Source organism: Ranitomeya variabilis, chromosome 1 (assembly GCF_051348905.1).
Source record: "Ranitomeya variabilis isolate aRanVar5 chromosome 1, aRanVar5.hap1, whole genome shotgun sequence".
In the NCBI taxonomy this organism is placed as follows: domain Eukaryota; kingdom Metazoa; phylum Chordata; class Amphibia; order Anura; family Dendrobatidae; genus Ranitomeya; species Ranitomeya variabilis.
The window spans coordinates 260,871,279-260,898,003 of record NC_135232.1 but is presented as its reverse complement, the minus strand read 5'-3'; the positions used below and the strand labels follow the sequence as shown (position 1 = coordinate 260,898,003).

Here is a 26,725-nt window from a genome sequence, read left to right as displayed (position 1 = left end):
AATTACTCCTTCCAGTGACTTACACATATATGTTTCTTTAGCTGAAGATTACTACTATGACTGCAGGTAAACATCTTAATTTATGATAACAGTCTCTTGACATTTTTGAGAATTCAAACAAACATTCATAGTGTGAATGAAACACATAAATACAAATTGTTCTGCCAAGTGAGAGCACCACCAGGGCTGTCAACATACTATACAAAATCATCCTTAATGTGAAGTCTTGCATTTGGGGAACTTGGTGTAGGTGGTTCAAGGCTTCGAAGGTTTGATTAGCAGTCTATTGGGTTTGCAAGGAAAGGATTATATCTTGAAGTGAAGTTGTGAAGCACACTTCTTCACAACTTCATCAACATTTTCCAATTTTAGTTGAACTGTGATAAATACTCGCTATTTTACAGTTAAAATACCAAAAGCACATTCAAACTATTCTTCTTTAAACCAGCTCAGAGAAGTAGCTCAGGAACAAGATAAGCGCAATAGAGTGTTATCCAGATAACAATATTGATCATAAAAAGTGGTTTCACTCACCGGGTTCAGTTGTGTGAAACACAACAATAAAAGGATATAGATAGTTAAAATCCTGGCTTCCCGGCTGCTACAGCACCATGGTATGGAGAATCTAGCAAATTAATAGGTTAATGGAAGATAACGGGTCTCCACAGCTACTGATATTGGAATAAAATACTAATAAATATTAGCAATACGGTTTATTTTCTACATGTTCCTAAGTAATCCAGCTTCTCTAGTAAAAGCCACAAATATGTTTTTCTCCTGAAGAAGAGGATAGATTACTTTGAAACGCATAGAAAATGAATTGCATTGCTATTATTTATTCTTGTTTTAACCCTTGATCGAATCCATACCAGCAGTGCAGGAGGCCCATTATCTTCCATTAACTCTTTAAGCTGACTGTCGAAGGGCTTCATCAGACTTGATGATCTTTGAGATGCGTTCCTTATCTCCAACAACAACAACAAATGGTTTAGATGGTCAATGGCTTCCTGGAAGGAGCCTTCCTCATAGGGAGCAAGCAGAGCTGACCAGAGTAGAGTCTTTTGCTCATATTTGAACTCCGTAAAAGACAATCAAGTCATTGCTCAATCCATAAGAGACAATGTCTACTGCCACAAAACTATATCCTGAATCAGACTTGGCCATTAAGACAATTGAAAATTCTCTTTCAGTTAAAAATAAACAGGTTCCACTGTGTTGGGTTCTGCATCCTTATATGTTTACAAACCATTGCCTCCACACAATTTGGAAAACTTGCCTCATGATTGAGCCTGCCAACAATATCTAGAAACTGTTGTGTTTATGGATGAGGCATTTTTCACAAATCTAAGGTGGTGAGATGAGAATCTCTCGCCAGTTGCCAAGGACCTTAAAAAAGGTAAAAAATACACTACAACAATCAGTAGAAAATTCGACAATTTCTATTCATTTGTTAATCTATGTATAATGACAATGATGACTTACATTAAAGAAGTAAGTGTCGTTCTGAGCTGACACAAAATCAACTCCGTATCTCTTGACACTGGATGTCTCTGCGTACTTCATTCAGAAGAATATTACTGCACACTATCTCTGGTGAACAAAGGAAAAATTCATGTGTTTCCTGACTAGACCAGTAAAAAGTAGTTGAGAAAATAAAAAAATATATATATACTGTATATACACTCACTGGCCACTTTATTAGGTACACCTGTCCAACTTCTTGTTAACACTTAATTTCTAATCAGCCAATCACATGGCGGCAACTCAGTGCATTTAGGCATGTAGACATGGTCAAGACAATCTCCTGCAGTTCAAACCGAGCATCAGTATGGGGAAGAAAGGTGATTTGAGTGCCTTTGAACGTGGCATGGTTGTTGGTGCCAGAAGGGCTGGTCTGAGTATTTCAGAAACTGCTGATCTACTGGGATTTTCACGCACAACCATCTCTAGGGTTTACAGAGAATGGTCCGAAAAAGAAAAAAAATCCAGTGAGCGGCAGTTCTGTGGGCGGAAATGCCTTGTTGATGCCAGAGGTCAGAGGAGAATGGGCAGACTGGTTCGAGCTGATAGAAAGGCAACAGTGACTCAAATCGCCACCCGTTACAACCAAGGTAGGCTTAAGAGCATCTCTGAACGCACAGTGCGTCGAACTTTGAGGCAGATGGGCTACAGCAGCAGAAGACCACACCGGGTACCACTCCTTTCAGCTAAGAACAGGAAACTGAGGCTACAATTTGCACAAGCTCATCGAAATTGGACAGTAGAAGATTGGAAAAACGTTGCTTGGTCTGATGAGTCTCGATTTCTGCTGCGACATTCGGATGGTAGGGTTAGAATTTGGCGTAAACAACATGAAATCTTTGGGATGTGGTGGAACGGGAGATTCGCATCAGGGATGTGCAGCCGACAAATCTGCGGCAACTGTGTGATGCCATCATGTCAATATGGACCAAAATCTCTGAGGAATGCTTCCAGCACCTTGTTGAATCTATGCCACGAAGAATTGAGGCAGTTCTGAAGGCAAAAGGGGTCCAACCCGTTACTAGCATGGTGTACCTAATAAAGTGGCCAGTGAGTGTATATATTTTAATAACTTATACAGTTATTAATGGATATATTACAATCATTCAATGTTTAGTGACTGTCAGAGAAATGTAGTTTGACACATGGTGCATAATTGCATATGTTTTGGATGTATATGTCCAATGTATAAACCATACGTCTGCAGATATACATACAGATGTGAACTAAGCTTAACAAATAATCCTTTGATATGCCTATGTGGTGCATAATATCACAGTAGAGATACATGGCCCCGACGCTAGTGAAAATTCGATGTTGTTACAATACTGCCAATTTTAATAATGTCAAAGGATCATATTAATAAGCGCATATAAGGGCACATTCATTTATGTTAATGCCACTTCAGAATCCATGTGTGACTTTGATAAATTCAAGCCACCCTAAAAGAATATTTACTCGTATAGTGGCCATTTTCAAACTAATGTTACTTCTCCATGATAGTTGTTTGTAGTTGTATATAAACATAACCTATGCTTAGTAAGTATAAATTCACAGCGGACAGTGTGTTCTATTATCTACCTGTTCTTTATGGTGGGAAAACATATCTCAGGGTTTAAATTTATGGCTGTGTGAACAGTCCTTTTAGGGGACAACAGCAGTTTGGCTAACTACCAACTGCGCTCTAGGTTTTAGAATGAAAAATTGTTCCAAAGTTATGAAATTTTAATAACACGTACACTTTTTGATAAAATAAAAATATTAAGAAACAAATAAATGTTATAATTGATGCTTACTTATTCAATCAGTTAAACAGTTATGGATCCATGAGAAATCTCTGCACCAGTACTGTATATTGTATAAGTACTGTTTGTCTTTCCTAAACAACATATGCCTCAATGAGAAAACAGCTTGACAAAAAAGCTTATAGTATCAAGATGGATCAAATATAGTATTCTTTTTGAGTTATCTGCCCCCCCCCCCCCAGATTATAGCATCTTTCAGCTTTGTACCAAGTTAAAGGGAGTCTGTCACGCCCAAAATGTATTTTAAATGGGATATACACTGTTGTATGGGACTTCACTCCTATAGAAAGAAAACAAGCTAGCACTGTACCGGTTACTTGTACTGTGCATGAGAAAATAATTTTTAATTTGTATGCAAATGAGAGGGCTGTGATGCACCCTTGGCATGGCCAAGAAATTGATGCACTGCTACACCTCTTCATTTGCATATTGAAGCCCTTCCCCCACTTCTGATTGATAGTGCTCACTTCCCAGAGCAAGCATTCTCAGAAGGTTGCCTGCGTGTTTGAACATATGTACTGACAATGATTGTCCCCATATGTCCCATGTCATTTGTATGCACCTTAGACCCCTCATTTGCATATGAATTAAACGTTATTTTATCATTCACTGTACCAGTAACACATAAAGTGCTAGTATGATTTTTAAAGGGGTTAAGTTCCCTACAACACTGTATAGCCCTTTTAAAATGCATTTTAGGATTGATGGACTGACTTTAAATTAAACTCATTTTGCATTGCATCTCCATGTAGTTTTCTATGCAGTTTACAGAGGTTAGTTAAAACTATATTCTAGTCTGATATATTGGATTCCACATATAAACATATTTAGTAAAAAAAAACTTTAGGTAAATAATTCATGGTCTCATATTCCTTCCATACTGTGCAGAGGTTAAGAAGTATGGTCTGGCAAAGGAATATTGACAAGGAACCCGAAGAGAGGGCAGTTACTGTGTGTAAGAATCTAGAAATACCAGTCTTTAGCTGAGGCTAAATAGGCAAAATTTCAATGGAGCGTGACACTGTGTTCGAGACTGAGGTGCGGGAAGTGATGTGTCATTTCTACATGTATACTATGAGCTGAGCTGGAATGATGTTGTACTAGATGGTTCTCAGAAAGAAAAAAAAGGTGACCTTCAACCTGGCAGCTTCCCTATGTACCCTATGCACAAAGCATTTAGGCCTTCTCAGACTCCAAACCATTCCATGCTATGTTAAAAGGATTTTATGATTCTATATGTATAAAAATTATTATTGCACAGTAAAAATGTATTTCATATTTCAGCTTCTTTCTTTCATCAAGTTCTCTTTTTGTTGCCAGCAAATCTTATATCGTACTTATCAATGTTTTGAAGACAAAAACTGGAACATTTAAACTCTTCTTAGACTGCCTCTGAGATGCACCCAAATGCTAGAAACACCCACTTTGGGGAGGGTTTTACATAAACTCCACCCCTTTTTCAGCCAAGTTGAGTGATTGTCAAGGCAATATCTGGACTATTGACAACTATGGAAATAGTTGTCACAGTTGAAAGTACTCTACAATTTTATGAAGTTTCTGGAATCGTCAGAGGATAACCAGTAGTGATAAGTTTTACCCGTGTATTTTTGGGTCTGTCGGAAAAGATTGGTTCGAGTACCAGAACAGTACCAGAACTTGATCCCGAACCTGTAGCCCATTCAAGTGAATGGGGGCCCGAACATCTGGCGGTTCCCACTCTGTCCTTTGTGTGCCCGGCAGCAACCTTACTGAAGTCACAGACGGTCACTGCCACTGAGTATCGTAGACCTCTGCGAGTTCCCACATAGTCACACAGAGGACAGCGTGTGAGCCTGCGGCTGTGACCGGTGGTGAAAAGGTTACCACTAGGTAGGAGTCAGCTGATGACTACTGCTGTCATCCATATCGCATCCTCTCGCTGATAGCAGCTCCAGAACAGGCTACACTGATGAAAGTATTCACAGCCGGCACCTATGCATGGAAGAAATGTGTCAGTGAGATATATAATTAGTGCAGTGCGTGTAACTTATTGTACATGTATTTAGCTAATAAACAAAAGATTTGAAAAAAAAGAAAGAAAGAAAGAAAGAAAGAAAGAAAGAAAGAAAGAAAGAAAGAAAGAAAGAAAGAAAAGAAAAGAAGGATGTGGGGTCCACCTTATTTTTTATTGGTGTTATTATTCTGGAAAATGGACAATATCCATGAAGCTTCCCAGCCTCTTAATATCAGCTCACAGCTGTCTGCATAGCCTTTATTGGCTATTAAAAAGGGGGAACCAAAAAAAAAGGATGTGGGGTTCCCCCCTTTTTTAGTAACCAGCAAAAGCTAAGCAGACAGATCCAGGCTGATATTAATAGGCTAAGAAGGGGCTGTGGATATTGACCCCCACTCAGACTAATAACACCAGCTCTCAGTCGCCCCAGAAATGGTCCAATTCTGGCGCTTAGCCTCGGCTCTTCCCACTTAATGTGGTACGTTGGCAAGCTGGGGAATGCTTTTGGGGTTGATGTCAGCTGTGTAATGTGCACTGACATCAAGCAAGTTAGTAACCCGTAGTCAAAAGCAATAAACACACACATGAAAAAGTCTTTTAATTTTAAAAAGCACTTCCTGATCATTACCCTCTTTTACAATTTATTACCTTTAAAAAATAAAATAATCCAAAGGGGTCAGCCCTAGATCCATCCCACACCTCACAACGATCCCTGACTCTGCTACATCTGGATGCAGTGCTGAGCGGTGAAATCAGTAATGTGGCGGTGCAGCACGGCAGCCGGAGCACAATTACAGTAGGTTGTGACTCCGGCTGCTGCAGCAAGCGCTATCATTAGTAAGGTTATTGCAGTTCATAGCTGATGAACCGCAGTAACTTACTGACATCATGGCTCGCAGCATAAAAAATTTCTCACTCTGCGAGCTGTGATGTCAATAAGGTTACCACAGTTCAGTATTAAAGCTGTACAGGTTGTGTGGTAACCAACCAGTTCTCAGATTTCATTTTTTAAGGGTGAACCTGTCACTTGACTCATGTTACACAAACCACGAGCAGCATGAATTAGAGCCTGGCTGCACAATTCGTAATATTTATATTTTTCCCTGATATGCTCCTGTGTGTCATAGAAAATATAGTTAGAAGAAGCTAGGAGCATTGGTAGAGAGATAGACTTGTTAATCATCGGTAGCAACACTGGGAAAAGCTGGTGTCAGTGACAGAGTAGTCTCATCTCTGGGTATGCTCTTTGGCCAGAAATTAAAAATGAACCTGTTAGCTGGGGAACGAGCATTGCTGGAAACAAGTCGGACATTGTCCACCACCTGCCCCCAAATCTGATGCAACCTCTCCACCACAGCATCCACTCCAGGACAATCCGAAGATTCCACTTGACCGGAGGAAAATCGAGGATGAAACCCCAAATTACAGAAAAACGGGGACACCAAGGTGGCAGAGCTGGCCCGATTATTGAGGGCGAACTCCGCCAAAGGCAAAAAAGCAACCCAATCATCCTGATCCGCAGACACAAAACACCTCAAATATGTCTCCAAGGTCTGATTAGTCCGCTCGGTCTGGCCATTAGTCTGAGGATGGAAAGCAGACGAAAAAGACAAATCTATGCCCATCCTAGCACAGAATGCCCGCCAAAATCTAGACACGAATTGGGTCCCTCTGTCAGAAACGATATTCTCAGGAATACCATGCAAACGAACAACATTTTGAAAAAACAGAGGAACCAACTCGGAAGAAGAAGGCAACTTAGGCAAGGGAACCAGATGGACCATCTTAGAGAAACGGTCACACACCACCCAGATGACAGACATCTTCTGAGAAACAGGCAGATCCGAAATAAAATCCATCGAGATGTGCGTCCAAGGCCTCTTCGGGATAGGCAAGGGCAACAACAATCCACTAGCCCGAGAACAACAAGGCTTGGCCCGAGCACAAACGTCACAAGACTGCACAAAGCCTCGCACATCTCGTGACAGGGAAGGCCACCAGAAGGACCTTGCCACCAAATCCCTGGTACCAAAGATTCCAGGATGACCTGCCAACGCAGAAGAATGAACCTCAGAGATGACTCTACTGGTCCAATCATCAGGAACAAACAGTCTACCAGGTGGGCAACGATCAGGTCTATCCGCCTGAAACTCCTGCAAGGCCCGCCGCAGGTCTGGAGAAACGGCAGACAATATCACTCCATCTTTAAGGATACCTGTGGGCTCAGAATTACCAGGGGAGTCAGGCTCAAAACTCCTAGAAAGGGCATCCGCCTTAACATTCTTAGAACCCGGTAGGTACGACACCACAAAATTAAACCGAGAGAAAAACAACGACCAGCGCGCCTGTCTAGGATTCAGGCGCCTGGCAGACTCAAGGTAAATTAAATTTTTGTGGTCAGTCAATACCACCACCTGATGTCTGGCCCCCTCAAGCCAGTGACGCCACTCCTCAAAAGCCCACTTCATGGCCAAAAGCTCCCGATTCCCAATATCATAATTCCGCTCGGCGGGCGAAAATTTACGGGAAAAAAAAGCACAAGGTCTCATCACGGAGCAGTCGGAACTTCTCTGCGACAACACCGCCCCAGCTCCGATTTCAGAAGCGTCGACCTCAACCTGAAAAGGAAGAGCAACATCAGGCTGACGCAACACTGGGGCGGAAGAAAAGCGGCGCTTGAGCTCCCGAAAGGCCTCCACAGCATCAGGGGACCAATCAGCAACATCAGCACCCTTCTTAGTCAAATCAGTCAATGGTTTTACAACATCAGAAAAACCAGCAATAAATCGACGATAAAAGTTAGCAAAGCCCAAAAATTTCTGAAGACTCTTAAGAGAAGAGGGTTGCGTCCAATCACCAATAGCCTGAACCTTGACAGGATCCATCTCCATGGAAGAGGGGGAAAAAATGTATCCCAAGAAAGAAATCTTTTGAACCCCAAAAACACACTTAGAACCCTTCACACACAAGGAATTAGACCGCAAAACCTGAAAAACCCTCCTGACCTGCTGGACATGAGAGTCCCAGTCATCCGAAAAAATCAGAATATCATCCAGATACACAATCATAAATTTATCCAAATAATCGCGGAAAATGTCATGCATAAAGGACTGGAAGACTGAAGGGGCATTTGAAAGACCAAAAGGCATCACCAAATACTCAAAATGGCCCTCGGGCGTATTAAATGCGGTTTTCCACTCATCCCCCTGCTTGATTCGCACCAAATTATACGCCCCACGGAGATCAATCTTAGAGAACCACTTGGCCCCCTTTATACGAGCAAACAAATCAGTAAGCAGTGGTAACGGATATTGATATTTAACCGTGATTTTATTCAAAAGTCGATAATCAATACACGGCCTCAAAGAGCCGTCTTTCTTAGACACAAAGAAAAAACCGGCTCCTAAGGGAGATGACGAAGGACGAATATGTCCCTTTTCCAAGGACTCCTTTATATATTCTCGCATAGCAGCGTGTTCAGGCACAGACAGATTAAATAAACGACCCTTAGGGTATTTACTACCCGGAATCAAGTCTATGGCACAATCGCACTCCCGGTGCGGAGGTAGTGAACCAACCTTGGGTTCTTCAAAAACGTCACGAAAGTCAGACAAGAATTCAGGAATCTCAGAGGGAATAGATGATGAAATGGAAACCAAAGGTACGTCCCCATGAGTTCCTTTACATCCCCAGCTTAACACAGACATAGCTCTCCAGTCGAGGACTGGGTTATGAGATTGCAGCCATGGCAATCCCAGCACCAAAACATCATGTAGATTATACAGCACCAGAAAGCGAATAACCTCCTGGTGATCCGGATTAACACGCATAGTCACTTGTGTCCAGTATTGTGGTTTATTACTAGCCAATGGGGTGGAGTCAATCCCTTTCAGAGGTATCGGAGCCTCCAGTGGCTCCAAATCATACCCACAGCGTTTGGCAAAGGACCAATCCATAAGACTCAAAGCAGCGCCAGAGTCGACATAGGCGTCCGCGGTAATAGATGACAAAGAACAAATCAGGGTCACAGATAGAATAAACTTAGACTGTAAAGTGCTAATTGAAACAGACTTGTCAGGCTTCTTAGTACGCTTAAAGCATGCTGATATAACATGAGTTGAATCACCACAATAGAAGCACAACCCATTTTTTCGTCTAAAATTCTGCCGCTCGCTTCTGGACAGAATTCTATCACATTGCATATTTTCTGGCGTTTTCTCAGTAGACACCGCCAAATGGTGCACAGGTTTGCGCTCCCGCAGACGCCTATCGATCTGAATAGCCATCGTCATGGACTCATTCAGACTCGCAGGCACAGGGAACCCCACCATAACATCCTTAATGGCATCAGAGAGACCTTCTCTGAAAATCGCCGCCAGGGCGCACTCATTCCACTGAGTAAGCACAGACCATTTGCGGAATTTTTGGCAGTATATTTCAGCTTCATCTTGCCCCTGAGACAAGGACATCAAGGCCTTTTCCGCCTGAAGCTCTAAATGAGGTTCCTCATAAAGCAACCCCAAGGCCAGAAAAAACGCATCCACATTGAGCAACGCAGGATCCCCTGGTGCCAATGCAAAAGCCCAGTCTTGAGGGTCGCCCCGGAGCAAGGAAATTACAATCCTGACCTGCTGTGCAGGGTCTCCGGCAGAGCGAGACTTCAGGGACAAAAACAATTTGCAATTATTTTTAAAATTTTGAAAGTGAGATCTATTCCCCGAGAAGAACTCAGGCAAAGGAATTCTAGGCTCAGACATAGGTGCATGAACAACAAAATCTTGCAAATTTTGTACCTTTGTGGCGAGATTATTCAAACCTGTAGCTACACTCTGAAGATCCATTTGAAACAGGTGAACACAGAGCCATTCAAGGATTAGAAGGAGAGAAAGAGAGGAAGGCTGCAGTATAGGCAGACTAACAAGTGATTCAATTAAGAGCACACTCAGAACTAGAGGAAAAAAAAAAAAAAATTGTAGCAGACTTCTTTTTTCTCTCCTTTCTCAGCCAGTAATTTAACCCTTTTTTGGGCCGGTCAAACTGTCATGATTCTCAATGGCGAGAGAACATAGCCCAGCATATATGAGAACTAGCTCTTGGAAGATGGAAACTATACTGACCATGAACTAAACCTGCCGCACAACTAGAAGTGGCCGGGTAGCATGCCTACGTTTTTTAACCCTAGATGCCCAGCGCCAGCCGGAGAACTACCTAATCCTAGCAGAGGAAAAGACAGTCCTGGCTCACCTCTAGAGAAATTTTCCCAAAAGGCAGACAGAGGCCCCCACATATATTGGCGGTGATTTTAGATGAAATGACAAACGTAGTATGAAAATAGGTTTAGCAAAATCGAGGTCCGCTTTCTAGATAGCAGGAAGACAGAAAGGACACTTTCATGGTCAGCAGAAAACCCTATCAAAACACCATCCAGAAATTCCTTTAAGACTCTAGCATTAACTCATAACACCAGAGTGGCAATTTCCGATCACAAGAGCTTTCCAGACACAGTAACGAAACAGCAGCTGTGAACAGGAACAAAATGCAAAAACACACAAGGACAAAAGTCCAACTTAGCTGGGAGTTGTCTAGTAGCAGGAACAAGCACAGAAGGCTTCTGATTACATTGTTGACCGGCAAGAAACTGACAGAGGAGCAAGGTTATATAGCGACTCCCACATCCTGATAGGAGCAGGTGAACAGAGGGGATGATGCACACAAGTTCAATTCCACAAGTGGCCACCGGGGGAGCCCAGAATCCAATTTCACAACAGTCTTCCCTTAGGAAATTTGCTACCTGGAATCAAATCTATGGCACAGTCACAGTCCCTATGAGGAGGCAGAGCACTGGACCTGGACTCGCTGAACACATCCTGATAATCAGACAAATACTCAGGAACTTCTGAAGGAGTAGAGGAAGCAATAGACACCAGCGGGGAATCAGCATGAATTCCCTGACAGCCCCAACTTGACACAGACATTGCCTTCCAATCCAAGACTTGATTGTGGGTCTGTAACCATGGCAGACCCAAAACGACCAAATCATGCATTTTATGCAGAACAAGAAAACGAATCACCTCCCGATGTTCAGGAGTCATGCACATGGTTACCTGCGTCCAAAACTGCGGTTTATTTTCCGCCAATGGCGTAGCATCAATACCTCTAAGAGGAATAGGATTTACCAACGGTTCAAGAACAAAACCACAGCGCTTGGCAAATGACAGATCCATAAGACTCAGGGCAGCACCTGAATCCACAAACGCCATAACAGGGTAAGAAGACAATGAGCAAATTAAAGTCACAGACAAAATAAATTTAGGTTGCAAATTACCAATGGCGACAGGACTAACAACCCTTGTAAGGCGTTTAGAGCATGCTGATATAACATGTGTAGAATCACCACAGTAAAAACACAACCCATTCTGACGTCTATGATTTTTCCGCTCATTTCTAGTCTGAATTCTATCACATTGCATTAAATCAGGTGTTTGTTCAGACAACACCACCAGAGGATTAGCGGTTTTGCGCTCCCGCAAACGCCGGTCAATTTGAATAGCCAGCGCCATGGAATCATTCAGACTTGTAGGAATGGGGAAACCCACCATCACATTCTTAATGGCTTCAGAAAGGCCATTTCTGAAATTTGCGGCCAGAGCACACTCATTCCACTGAGTAAGCACGGACCATTTCCGAAATTTTTGGCAATACACTTCAGCTTCATCCTGGCCCTGAGAAATAGCCAGCAAGGCTTTTTCTGCCTGAACTTCAAGATTGGGTTCCTCGTAAAGCAATCCGAGTGCCAGAAAAAATGCATCAATATTTGCCAATGCCGGATCTCCTGGCGCTAGCGAGAAAGCCCAATCCTGAGGGTCGCCCCGTAAAAAAGAGATAACAATTTTAACTTGCTGAGCTGAATCTCCAGATGAACGGGGTCTCAGAGATAGAAACAATTTACAATTATTCCTGAAATTCCTAAACTTAAATCGGTCTCCAGAAAACAGTTCAGGAATAGGTATTTTAGGTTCAGACATTGGACTACTGGTAACAAAATCTTGTATGCCCTGCACACGAGCAGCAAGCTGGTCTACACTTGTAATCAAGGTCTGGACATTCATGTCTGCAGCAAGCACAAGCCACTCAGAGGTAAAGGGGAGGAAGAGAGGAAAAAAAAAAAAAAAAACTCAGAATTTCCTTTCTTATAATCCCACTTCAGCAATGCATTAAACATTCAATGTTGGCCTGGCATACTGTTATGACCCCAATGGCAGAGGGTCTCAGGAATAAATACCAAGTCTGCAAACACAAAAAAACAGCTCATAGGGCAGTGGTAACTGGGCTGACCATATATCTAATCCTAGCACCACAAATAGCAGTAGCCGGGGAACGTGCCTACGTTGGTTCTAGACGTCTCGCGCCAGCCGGAGAACTAACTAACCCTAGAAGGGAAAAGAAAGACCTTTCTTGCCTCCAGAGAAAAGACCCCAAAAGTTGGATACAAGCCCCCAACAAATAATAACGGTGAGGTAAGAGGAAAAGACAAACATAAGAATGAGCTAGGTATTTAGCAAAGAGAGGCCCACTAGCTAATAGCAGAATATAGTAAGATGACTTATATGGTCAGCAAAAACCCTATTAAAATATCCACGCTGGATATTCAAGAACCCCCGAACCGACTAACGGCCGGGGGGAGAACACCAGCCCCCTAGAGCTTCCAGCAAGGTCAGAACTCACATTTAGTACAAGCTGGACAAAAATAGAAGCAAAGCAAATAACCCAAAAAACAAAGAAGCAATACTTAGCTTAATTTTGAAAGAACCAGGACCAGCAGACAGGAGCAACAGAAGGATCTGATTACAACGATGCCAGGCACTGGACTAAGGATCCAGGAAGTTTATATAGCGACACCCCTGGACTAACGACCCAGGTGAGTGCCAAACTGAAGAAAGACAATCCCAGAGTCATATCACTAGTGACCACAAGAGGGAGCCAAAAAGTCTAATTCACAACACGCAAGGACTGAAGTTTCTTTACCTTTAATTGCAGGTGCAATTCGGGGCACTGGTGACAGGTGATCATGAAGGTCTGGGCAGCCTGGAAACATTTCAGGATCCACCTAGCCAGGTGGATTTGGAGTCCTTCCCCCTGCGCTGCTCCCTAGGTCCTTGATGTCTTAAGCTCTCCACAAGTCCCTATTGCTGTATGTCCATGAAATAGAACATTCCCCGCATGGCAGGCACCTTGAGCCTGTTCCAGGTGTCACTCCCTTGTGCTATGCCTCTGGGTGTTAGCTGGGGCCAGGAGACTTGCAATCTCCTGCCCTCCGGTTTTAGTTGCTAAGCCTGCAGTTCCCACACAACTACGGACTCCGGTGTCTTGTCTTTGGCGCTCAGTCCTGGGGTGAGCTCACTCACAGCTCCAATCCCTCAGCTTCTCCTCACTTGCCTCCTCTTCCTTCCTCTCAAACTCACACACTAAGACCAACTAACTAACCCCACTGTCATGGTTTGGACAGGGTTAATGCCCTGCCCTCTCAGGGTTAATTGTTGTGGCCTCCTTTTGGATCTGGGAGGGATATTTATACCCAGTACCCAGGCTGGTCTAGAATTCTCTGTCAGCTATACTTTCGTTTTGTCTTTGTGCCTGACCCCCTGGTGTGGTGTGCATACTGTGTTGTTTGTTTGCTCTCCGTGCTTGATCTGATCTGTTTGATCCTCTTGGCTTCTCTACTTTGTGTTTCTATTCATTCGCTTACTTGGCTTTCTGACTTCCAGCTTCCACATGACTATCCTTCCATCTCACCCTCCAGTACCTCGCTTGTCCCCTGTTATTGACCTCGGCACGTTTAACTACTCTCCGGCATCGTTCACCTCCTTTGCACCCCGGCATCTGGCTCCACCCCTGGCCACTCCACCTCTGTCACATGGTTCAGGTCCTGCTTGCTACCTGGTGAGTTCACCACCGTTCTGCTCTGGGCTCTCTTACTGTGGCGAATAGCCTCCCGGCAGTAGTTTCACCTGGGAGCCTTGACACCCGCCTCCAGCCAGAGCTTATAGGGAATCTCCCCTAAAACAGGTGTTAGAGCTCCCCCTTCAGGTCTGGAGTCTGGAAAGGTGTTGCATGCTGATGTACCTGGAAAGGGGATCCTGTTATGATCCCAATGGCAGAGGATCTCAGAGATTTCAGCAAAGTCTGCAAACATAGATACCAGCTCATAGGGAAGTGGTAACTAGGCTGACCGTATATCTGATCCTAGCACAACCAACTAACAGTAGCCGGGGAATGTACCTACGTTGATCCTAGACGTCTCGCGCCAGCCGGAGAACTAACTAACCCTATCAGGGAAAATAAGACCTCTCTTGCCTCAAGAAGAAAGACCCCAAAGTTATAGTTCAAGCCCCCAATAAATAATAACGGTGAGGTAAGAAGAAAAGACAAACGTAAGAATGAACTAGATTTTAGCAAAGAGAGGCCCACTGACTAATAGCAGAAGATAGTAAGATGACTTATACGGTCAGCAAAAAACCCTACAAAATATCCACGCTGAATATCCGAGAACCCCCGAACCGACTAACGGTGAGGGGGGAGAATATCAGCCCCATAGAGCTTCCAGCGAAATCAGGAATCACATTTTGTACAAGCTGGACAAAAATAGAACAATGCAAATAAACAAAAATAAGAAAGCAGGACTTAGCTTATCTTGCAAGGAACCAGGACCTGAAGACAGGAGCAAACAGAAATGAACTGATTACAACGATGCCAGGCACTGGACTGAGAATCCAGGAAGTTTAAATAGCAACACCCCAGGCCTAACGAACCAGGTGAGAACCAACCTGGGAAAAGACAATCCAAGTGCCAAACCACTAGTGACCACAAGAGGGAGCCAAGAAGTATAGTTCACAACAGTACCCCCCCTTTAAGGAGGGGTCACCGAACCCTCACCAAGACCACCAGGGTGATCAGGATGAACAGCGTGGAAGGCATGAACCAAATCGGCCGCATGAACATCAGAGACGACCACCCAGGAATTATCCTCCTGACCATAGCCCTTCCATTTGACCAAATACTGAAGCCTCCGTCTAGAGAGACGAGAATCCAAGATCTTCTCCACCACGTACTCCAACTCGCCCTCAACCAACACCGGAGCAGGAGGCTCAACAGCAGGAACCACAGGCACAACGTATCGCCGCAACAAAGACCTATGGAACACGTTGTGAATGGCAAACGACACCGGAAGATCCAAACGAAAAGAAACCGGGTTAAGAACTTCCAAAATTTTATAAGGACCAATAAAGCGAGGCTTAAACTTAGGAGAGGAAACTTTCAGAGGGACATACCGAGAAGACAACCAAACCAATTCCCCAACACGAAGTCGGGGACCCACACCGCGGCGGCGGTTGACAAAACGCTGAGCCTTCTCTTGTGACAACTTCAAGTTGTCCACCACATGATTCCAAATCCGCTGCAACCTATCCACCACGGAATCCACCCCAGGACAGTCAGAAGACTCAACATGACCCGAGGAAAAACGAGGATGAAAACCAGAGTTGCAGAAGAATGGTGAAACCAAAGTAGCGGAACTAGCCCGATTATTAAGGGCAAACTCAGCCAATGGCAAGAAGGTCACCCAATCATCCTGGTCCGCAGAAACAAAACATCTCAAATAAGCCTCCAGTGTCTGATTAGTTCGCTCCGTTTGGCCATTAGTCTGAGGATGAAAGGCAGATGAAAACGACAAATCAATGCCCATTTTAGCACAAAAAGATCGCCAGAATCTGGACACAAACTGGGATCCTCTGTCGGACACGATATTCTCAGGAATGCCGTGTAAACGAACCACATTCTGAAAAAACAAAGGAACCAGATCGGAAGAGGAAGGCAACTTAGGCAAGGGCACCAAATGGACCATCTTGGAAAAACGATCACACACCACCCAGATGACAGACATTCCTTGAGACACCGGAAGATCAGAAATGAAATCCATAGAAATGTGTGTCCAAGGCCTCTTCGGGACGGGCAAGGGCAAAAGCAACCCGCTAGCACGAGAACAACACGGCTTAGCCCGAGCACAAGTCCCACAGGACTGTACAAATGATCGCACATCCCGTGACAAGGAAGGCCACCAAAAGGACCTAGCCACCAAATCTCGGGTACCAAAAATTCCCGGATGCCCTGCCAACACCGAGGAATGAACCTCAGAAATAACTCTGCTGGTCCACTTATCAGGAACAAACAGTCTGTCAGGTGGACAAGAGTCAGGTCTACCAGCCTGAAATCTCTGCAACACACGTCGCAAATCAGGAGATATGGCCGACACGATTACTCCCTCTTTAAGAATACCAGCTGGCTCCGAGACTCCAGGAGAGTCAGGCACAAAGCTCCTAGAAACAGCATCAGCCTTAACATTCTTCGAACCAGGCAGGTACGAGACCACAAAGTCAAAACGAGAGAAAAACAATGACCAACGAGCCTGTCTAGGATTCAGGCGCTTAGCAGACTCGAGATACATCAGATTTTTGTGATCAGTCAAGACCACCACACGATGCTTAGCACCCTCGAGCCAATGACGCCACTCCTCAAATGCCCACTTCATGGCCAACAACTCCCGATTACCAACATCATAGTTCCGCTCAGCAGGCGAAAACTTCCTCGAGAAAAAAGCACATGGTCTCATTACAGAGCAACCAGGGCCTCTCTGCGACAAAACGGCCCCTGCCCCAATCTCAGAAGCATCCACTTCAACCTGGAAGGGAAGTGAGACATCAGGCTGGCACAAAACAGGCGCCGAAGTAAACCGGCGCTTCAGCTCCTGGAAGGCCTCCACGGCTGCAGGAGCCCAATTAGCCACATCAGAACCTTTCTTGGTCATATCCGTCAAAGGTTTAACAACGCTAGAAAAGTTAGCGATAAAACGACGGTAGAAATTAGCAAACCCCAAGAACTTCTGAAGACTCTTAACAGACGTGGGTTGAGTCCAATCATGAATAGCTCGGACCTTGACTGGGTCCATCTCCACAGCAGAAGGGGAGAAAATAAAACCCAAAAAGGAAACCTTCTGCACTCCAAAGAGACACTTTGAGCCCTTCACAAACAAAGCATTATCACGCAAAACCTGAAACACTATCCTGACCTGCTTTACATGAGAATCCCAATCATCAGAAAAAACCAGAATATCATCCAGATAATCCAGATAAACAATCATAAATTTATCTAGATACTTCCGGAAGATATCATGCATAAAGGACTGAAACACTGAAGGAGCATTAGAGAGCCCAAAGGGCATCACCAAGTACTCAAAATGACCTTCGGGCGTATTAAATGCAGTTTTCCATTCATCTCCCTGCTTAATGCGCACAAGGTTGTACGCACCACGAAGATCTATCTTGGTGAACCACTTGGCACCCTTAATCCGAGCAAACAAGTCTGACAATAGTGGCAAAGGATACTAAAACTTAACAGTGATTTTATTCAGAAGCCGATAGTCTATACAAGGTCTCAAAGACCCGTCTTTCTTGGCCACAAAAAAGAATCCCTCACCAAGAGGGGAAGAGGATGGACGAATATGCCCCTTCTCCAAAGACTCCTTGACATAAGAACGCATTGCGGCATGCTCGGGTACAGACAAATTAAATAATCGTCCCTTAGGAAATTTACTGCCAGGAATCAAATCTATAGCGCAGTCACAGTCCCTATGAGGAGGAAGAGCACTGGACCTGGACTCACTGAATACATCCTGATAATCACACAAATACTCAGGAACTTCTGAAGGAGTAGAAGAAGCAATAGACACCGGCGGAGAATCGCAATGAATTCCCTGACAACCCCAACTCGACACAGACATAGCCTTCCAATCCAAAACTGGATTATGGGTCTGTAACCATGGCAGACCCAAAACGACCAAATCATTGATTTTATGCAGAACAAGAAAACGAATCACCTCCCGATGTTCAGGAGTCATGCACATGGTCACTTGTGTCCAATACTGCGGTTTATTTTCCGCCAGTGGCGTAGCATCAATTCCTCTGAGAGGAATAGGAACTTTTAAAGGCTCCAGGACAAAACCACAGCGCTTGGCAAACGACAAGTCCATAAGACTCAGGGCAGCACCTGAATCCACAAACGCCATAACAGGGTAGGAAGACAATGAGCAAATTAAAGTCACAGACAAAATAAATTTAGGCTGCAAATTACCAATGGTGACAGGACTGACAACCTTGGTTAGGCGTTTAGAGCATGCTGATATAACATGTGTAGAATCACCACAGTAAAAACACAGCCCATTCTGACGTCTATGATTTTGTCGTTCGGTTCTAGTCAGGATTCTATCACATTGCATTGAGACAGGTGTCCGTTCAGACAACACCGCCAGAGGATTAGCGGATTTGCGCTCCCGCAACCGCCGATCAATCTGAATAGCCAGCGCCATAGAATCATTCAGACTTGTAGGAATTGTGAAACCCACCATCACATTCTTAATGGCTTCAGAAAGGCCATTTCTGAAATTTGCGGCCAGAGCACATTCATTCCATTGAGTAAGCACGGACCATTTCCGAAATTTTTGGCAATACACTTCAGCTTCATCCTGGCCCTGAGAGATAGCCAGTGGGGCTTTTTCTGCCTGAATTTCAAGATTAGGCTCCTCATAAAGCAATCTGAGCGCCAGAAAAAACGCATCAACATCCGCCAATGCCGGATCTCCTGGCGCCAACGAGAAAGCCCAATCCTGAGGGTCGCCACGCAAGAAGGAGATAACAATTTTAACTTGCTGAGCTGAATCTCCAGACGAACGAGGTTTCAAAGATAGAAACAATTTACAATTATTCCTAAAATTCCTAAATTTAAATCGATCTCCAGAGAACAGCTCAGGAATAGGTATCTTAGGCTCTGACATAGGACTGCTAACAACAAAATCCTGAATGCCCTGCACTCGTGCAGCAAGCTGATCCACACTAGTAATCAAGGTCTGAACATTCATGTCTGCAGCAAAGCTTCAAGCCACTCAGAGAAAAAGGGGAAGGAAAAAAGAAAAAAAAAAAAAAAACTCAGAACTTCTTTTCTTTTAATCCCGCTTCTGCAATGCATTAACTATTCACTTGGCCTGGCATACTGTTATGATCCCAATGGCAGAGGATCTCAGAGATTTCAGCAAAGTCAGCAAACATAGATACCAGCTCATAGGGAAGTGGTAACTAGGCTGACCGTATATCTGATCCTAGCACAACCAACTAACAGTAGCCGGGGAACGTACCTACGTTGATCCTAGATGTCTCGCGCCAGCCGGAGAACTAACTAACCCTATCAGGGAAAATAAGACCTCTCTTGCCTCAAGAAGAAAGACCCCAAAGTTATAGTTCAAGCCCCCAACAAATAATAATGGTGAGGTAAGAAGAAAAGACAAACGTAAGAATGAACTAGATTTTAGCAAAGAGAGGCCCACTGACTAATAGCAGAAGATAGTAAGATGACTTATACGGTCAGCAAAAAACCCTACAAAATATCCACGCTGAATATCCGAGAACCCCCGAACCGACTAACGGTGAGGGGGGAGAATATCAGCCCCCTAGAGCTTCCAGCGAAATCAGGAATCACATTTTGTACAAGCTGGACAAAAATAGAACAATGCAAATAAACAAAAATAAGAAAGCAGGACTTAGCTTATCTTGCAAAGAACCAGGACCTGAAGACAGGAGCAAACAGAAATGAACTGATTACAACGATGCCAGGCACTGGACTGAGAATCCAGGAAGTTTAAATAGCAACACCCCAGGCCTAACGAACCAGGTGAGAACCAACCTGGGAAAAGACAATCCAAGTGCCAAACCACTAGTGACCACAAGAGGGAGCCAAGAAGTATAGTTCACAACAGGATCCCTCCTTGCTTCCAGGCATGACATCACCCCCTGTGAGGGAGGCAATGCCACTGTGGTAATCGGATTCCTGGGGTGCCACACTAGCGAGAACAATGATTTCTGTTCCGGCATAAACACTCACTCAATGAATATGCATCATTTTTCTTATTTAATATAATGCAGCCTATTGTCCTCCACATAGTATAATGCACCCCATAGTCCTCCACATAGTATAATGCACGCCTCATGATCCTCAATATAGTATAATGTGCCCCATTGTCCTCCACATAGTATAATGTTCCCATAGTCCTCTATATAGTATAATACACTCACCTTCGACCTCCACATTATATAATACACTCCCCATAGTCCTCCATATAGTATAATGCACACCTCATAGTCCTCCATACAGTATAATACACTCCCCATAGACTTTAATAGAGTGCAATGCATCTCATAGTCCTCCATATAAAATAATGAACCCCATAGTCCTCCATATAGCATATTGCACTACACATAGTATAATACAACCCATAGTCCTTCATAGAGTATAATATATTTCCCATAGTCCTCCATACAGTATAATGCATTACACATAGTCCTCTATACAGTATAATGCATTCTCCATAGTCCTCCATACAGTATAATACAGCCAGCCCCATATGTTATAATGCACCCCCAATAGTCTTTGATAGAGTATAATGCAGCCTTCATATGGTACACATAGTATAATGCACTCCTCATAGTCCTTGATAGAGTATAATGCAGCCGCCATAGAGTATTATGCAGCGTACATAAAGTATAATGCAGCCTTCATAGAGTATAATGCAGCCCCATTGAGCATATTGCAGCCCCATACAGTATAATGCAGCCTCATATAGTATAACGTAGCCTTATATAGTATAATGCATCCCCATAGAGTATAATTACGCCCCATACAGTGTCATGCAGTCTCAGTATAATGCAGCCCTATAGAGTATAATGCAGCCCCATAGAGTATAATGCAGCCTCACTATATTGCAGCTCCATATAATGCAGCCCCATTAAGTATAATACAGCACCATACAGTATAATGCAGCCTCAGTATTAAATTCAGCCCTATAGAGTGTAATGCAGCCTCATGTAGTATAATGCAGCCCCATATAGTATAATGCAGCCCATATAGATTGTAACACATCCCCCATATAGTATATGCAACCCCAAAGATTATAATGAAGCCTGTTGTGAACTCTGTTTTCAGGCTCCCTCTTGTGGTCACAGGTGGTATTGTGTGACTTTTGTTTTGGGCTCCCCCTGGTGGCTTTGTTTGTTATCCTGCAGGTCTGTGGCTGATCAGCTGCCTCGTTATTCACTTGGGAGTTTCCTATTTAGCTCTGTTTCACTTCCACTTGTTGCCGGCTGTCAATGTACTCAGTGCTATTCTGATTACTCCTGATTATCTTCGGTTTCAGTCTCTTCAGGAGAAGCTAAGTTCTGTTTAATTATTTTTTGCTCATCAGTCTGCAATATGATTTCTGTGTATGATGAGTTTAGTCCAGCTGGCTAATATGTGATTTCTTCTGCTGGTTTGCTCTGGGGTACAGAGTTGCTTCCCCCGCACCGTTAGTTGGTGCGGGGGCTCGAGCGATCTCTGCGTGGATATTTTGAATAGGGTTTTTAATTGACCGCACAGTTCCCTTTCTATTTTCTGCTTTCTAGTGTTAGCGGGCCTCATTTGCTAAATCTAATTTCATCTCTGCGTTTGTGCTTTCCCCTTAACTCACCGTTAATATTTGTGGGGGGCTATTCTATATCTTTGGGGTCATTTCACTGAGGCAAGTGAGGACTTTCGTTCCCTCTAGGAATAGTCAGTTTCTCAGGCCGTGAAGAGACGTCTAGGATTTTCAGGTAACGTTCCACGGCTGCCTATAGTTGTTTGCGGATAGGATCAGGTTGCGGTCAATTCAGTTACCACTTCCCCAGAGTTTGTAGTCGGTTTCGTTACTTAGCTAGTCCTACTTGCGATCCTTGCCACTAGGATCATAACAGTACAGCCGGCCAATAAAGTGTTAATTGCATGGCAGAAGCAGGAGAAAAGAAGCCTTGAGAATTTTTTTTTTTTTTTTTGCCGTGTGTTTAGCTGCTGTGTGTCTAGCTTCTCTCCTCCTCTTAATCTTGGTGTGGCTCTGAACTCAGCTGCTGATATGGATATTCAGAGTTTGGCCTCCAGTGTAGATCATCTTGCTGCAAGGGTACAAAGTATTCAGGATTTTGTTGTTCACAGTCCTATGTCAGAGCCTAGAATACCTATTCCGGAGTTGTTTTCTGGAGATAGATCTAGGTTCCTGAATTTTAAGAACAATTGTAAATTGTTTCTTTCTTTGAAACCTCGTCCCTCTGGTGATTCTGTTCAGCAAGTTAAAATTATAATTTATTTCTTGCGTGGTGACCCTCAAGATTGGGCCTTCGCATTGGCGCCAGAGGATCCGGCATTGCTCAGTGTTGATGCGTTTTTTCTGGCCCTTGGATTGCTCTATGAGGAACCTAATCTTGAGAACCAGGCTGAAAAAGCATTGTTGGCCCTCTCTCAGGGGCAAGATGAAGCAGAGGTGTACTGCCAGAAATTTTGGAAATGGTCAGTGCTTACTCAGTGGAATGAGTATGCCCTGGCTGCAAATTTCAGAAAAGGTCTTTCTGAGGTCATTAAGAATGTCATGGTGGGGTTCCCTACGCCTGCAGGTCTTAATGAGTCAATGACTCTGGCCATTCAGATTGATCGGCGTTTTCGGGAGCGCAAACCTGCGCACTATTTGGCGGTGTCTTCTGAACAGACACCTGAGTCTATGCAATGTGATAGAATTCTGACCAGAAGTGAACGGCAAAATTATAGACGGCAAAATGGGTTGTGCTTTTACTGTAGTGACTCAGCTCATGTTATCTCAGCATGCTCTAAGCGAAAAAAAAAGGTTGATAAATCTGTCACCATTGGTACTTTACAGCCTAAGTTCATTTTGTCTGTTACCCTGATTTGTTCCTTGTCATCTTACCCGGTCATGGCTTTTGTGGATTCAGGTGCTGCCCTGAGTCTGATGGACTTGTCATTTGCCAGGCGCTGTGGTTTTGTTTTGGAGCCTTTAAAATTCCCTATTCCACTAAGGGGAATTGATGCTACGCCATTGGCTACGAATAAACCTCAGTACTGGACACAAGTGACCATGTGCATGACTCCTGTTCATCAGAAGGTGATTCGCTTTCTTGTGCTGCATAATTTGCATGATGTTGTCGTGTTGGGTCTGCCATGGTTGCAGACTCATAATCCAGTCCCGGATTGGAAAGCAATGTCTGTGTCAAGTTGGGGTTGTCAGGGAATTCATGGCGACACTCCTGTGGTGTCAATTGCTTCATCCACTCCTTCTGAAGTCCCTGCGTTTTTGTCAGACTACCAGGATGTATTTGATGAGCCCAAACTCAGTTCTCTACCTCCTCATAGGGATTGTGATTGTGCTATAAATTTGATTCCTGGTAGTAAGTTTCCTAAGGGACGACTTTTCAATTTGTCAGTGCCGGAGCATGCTGCCATGCGGAGTTATATAAAGGAGTCTTTGGAGAAAGGACTTATTCGCCCCTCCTCCTCCCCTCTTGGTGCGGGGTTCTTTTTTGTGGCTAAGAAGGATGGTTCTCTGAGACCTTGTATTGATTATCGCCTTCTAAATAAAATCACGGTCAAATTTCAGTATCCTTTGCCATTGTTATCTGATCTGTTTGCTCGCATTAAGGGGTCTAGTTGGTTCACCAAGATAGATCTTCGTGGTGCGTATAACCTTGTGCGTATTAAGCAGGGTGATGAATGGAAAACTGCATTTAATACGCCCGAAGGCCATTTTGAGTACTTGGTGATGCCTTTTGGACTTTCTAACGCTCCTTCTGTCTTTCAGTCTTTTATGCACGACATCTTCCGTGAATATCTGGATAAATTTATGATTGTGTATCTGGATGATATTCTGTTTTTTTCTGATGATTGGGAGTCCCATGTTAAGCAGGTCAGGATGGTGTTTCAGGTCCTGCGTGCCAATGCTTTATTTGTGAAGGGCTCAAAATGTCTTTTTGGAGTCCAGAAGGTTTCTTTTTTGGGTTTCATTTTTTCTCCTTCTACTATTGAGATGGACCCAGTCAAGGTTCAGGCTATTCATGACTGGACGCAGCCTACATCTGTTAAGAGTCTTCAGAAGTTCTTGGGTTTTGCTAATTTTTACCGTCGCTTCATCGCAAATTTCTCTGGTGTTGTTAAGCCTTTGACAGATTTGACCAAGAAAGGTTCTGATGTTACTAACTGGTCTCCTGCGGCTGTGGAGGCCTTTCGGGAGCTGAAGCGACGGTTTTCTTCGGCTCCGGTCTTATGTCAGCCAGATGTCTCTCTTCCTTTCCAGGTCGAGGTTGATGCTTCCGAGATTGGAGCGGGGGCTGTTTTGTCGCAGAGAAGCGCCGATGGCTCTGTGAGAAGCCATGTGCTTTCTTTTCAAGAAAGTTTTCGCCTGCCGAGCGGAATTATGATGTCGGTAATCGGGAGTTGTTGGCTATGAAGTGGGCATTTGAGGAGTGGCGACATTGGCTCGAGGGAGCTAAGCATCATGTGGTGGTCTTGACTGATCACAAGAATCTGATTTATCTCGAGTCAGCCAAGCGGCTGAATCCTAGACAGGCTCGTTGGTCATTGTTTTTCTCTCGTTTTGATTTCGTGGTCTCGTACCTGCCTGGTTCGAAGAATGTAAAGGCTGACGCTCTTTCTAGGAGTTTTGTGCCTGACTCTCCTGGAGATTCAGAGCCGGCTGGTATTCTCAGAGAAGGGGTGATTTTGTCTGCCATCTCCCCAGATTTGCGACGAGTGCTGCAGGAGTTTCAGGCGGATAGACCTGACCGTTGTCCACCGGAGAGACTGTTTGTCCCGGATAGATGGACCAGCAGAGTTATTTCCGAGGTTCATTCTTCAGTGTTGGCGGGCCATCCTGGAATATTTGGTACCAGAGATTTGGTGGCCAGGTCCTTTTGGTGGCCTTCCTTGTCGCGGGATGTGCGTTCCTTTGTGCAGTCTTGTGGAATTTGTGCTCGGGCTAAGCCTTGCTGTTCTCATGCCAGTGGTTTGCTGTTACCTTTGCCTGTCCCGAAGAGGCCTTGGACGCACATTTCCATGGATTTTATTTCAGATCTCCCTGTCTCTCAGAGAATGTCTGTCATCTGGGTGGTGTTTGATCGTTTTTCTAAGATGGTCCATTTGGTGCCCTTGCCTAAGTTGCCTTCCTCCTCCGAGTTGGTTCCGCTGTTTTTTCAAAATGTGGTTCGTTTGCATGAGATCCCTGAAAATATTGTTTCCGACAGAGGATCCCAGTTTGTGTCTAGATTTTGGCGGACCTTTTGCGCTAAGATGGGCATTGATTTGTCTTTTTCGTCGGCCTTCCATCCTCAGACGAATGGCCAAATCGAACAAACTAATCAGACCTTGGAAACCTATTTGAGATGTTTTGTTTCTGCTGATCAGGACGACTGGGTGACTTTTTTGCCGTTGGCCGAGTTTGCCCTTAATAATCGGGCTAGTTCTGCTACTTTGGTTTCTCCTTTTTTTTGTAATTCGGGGTTTCATCCTCGTTTTTCCTCGGTTCAGGTGGAGCCTTCTGACTGTCCTGGAGTGGATGTTGTGGTGGATAGGTTGCATCAGATTTGGAATCATGTTGTGGACAATTTTAAGCTGTCACAAGAGAAGGCTCAGCGCTTTGCCAACCGCCGTCGCTGTGTGGGTCCCCGACTTCGCGTTGGGGACTTGGTGTGGTTGTCTTCTCGCTTTGTTCCTATGAAGGTCTCCTCTCCTAAGTTCAAGCCTCGGTTTATCGGTCCTTATAAGATTTTGGAAGTCCGTAACCCTGTGTCATTTCGTTTGGACCTCCCGGCATCGTTTGCTATTCATAATGTGTTTCATCGGTCGTTGTTGCGGAGGTATGTGGTGCCTGTGGGTCCTCCGGTTGAGCCTCCTGCCCCTGTGCTGGTTGAGGGAGAATTGGAATACGTGGTGGAGAAGATCTTGGATTCTCGTATTTCTAGACGGAGGCTTCAGTATTTGGTTAAATGGAAGGGCTATGGTCAGGAGGATAATTCCTGGGTTGTCGCCTCTGATGTTCATGCGGCCGATTTGGTTCGTGCCTCCCATGTGGCTCACCCTGATCGCCCTGGGGGTTTTGATGAGGGTTCGGTGACCCCTCCTCAAGGGGGGGGGGGTACTGTTGTGAACTCTGTTTTCAGGCTCCCTCTTGTGGTCACAGGTGGTATTGTGTGACTTTTGTTTTGGGCTCCCCCTGGTGGCTTTGTTTGTTATCCTGCGGGTCTGTGGCTGATCAGCTTCCTCGTTATTCACTTGGGAGTTTCCTATTTAGCTCTGTTTCACTTCCACTTGTTGCCGGCTGTCAATGTACTCAGTGCTATTCTGATTACTCCTGATTATCTTCGGTTTCAGTCTCTTCAGGAGAAGCTAAGTTCTGTTTAATTATTTTTTGCTCATCAGTCTGCAATATGATTTCTGTGTATGATGAGTTTAGTCCAGC

The 26,725-nt window shown here is 44.3% G+C and overlaps 1 long non-coding RNA gene across 1 annotated transcript in view; it reads right to left on the bottom strand.

The window, feature by feature from the left end:
* Positions 1-1,546: 1,546 nt before the first annotated feature.
* The window catches only part of LOC143793905 (uncharacterized), a 151,085-nt gene continuing 125,906 nt past the window's right edge, over positions 1,547-26,725 (bottom strand). The window contains exon 4 of the long non-coding RNA XR_013220327.1: positions 1,547-1,621. This is a non-coding gene — a long non-coding RNA (uncharacterized LOC143793905). The remainder of the gene's footprint in view (positions 1,622-26,725) is intronic.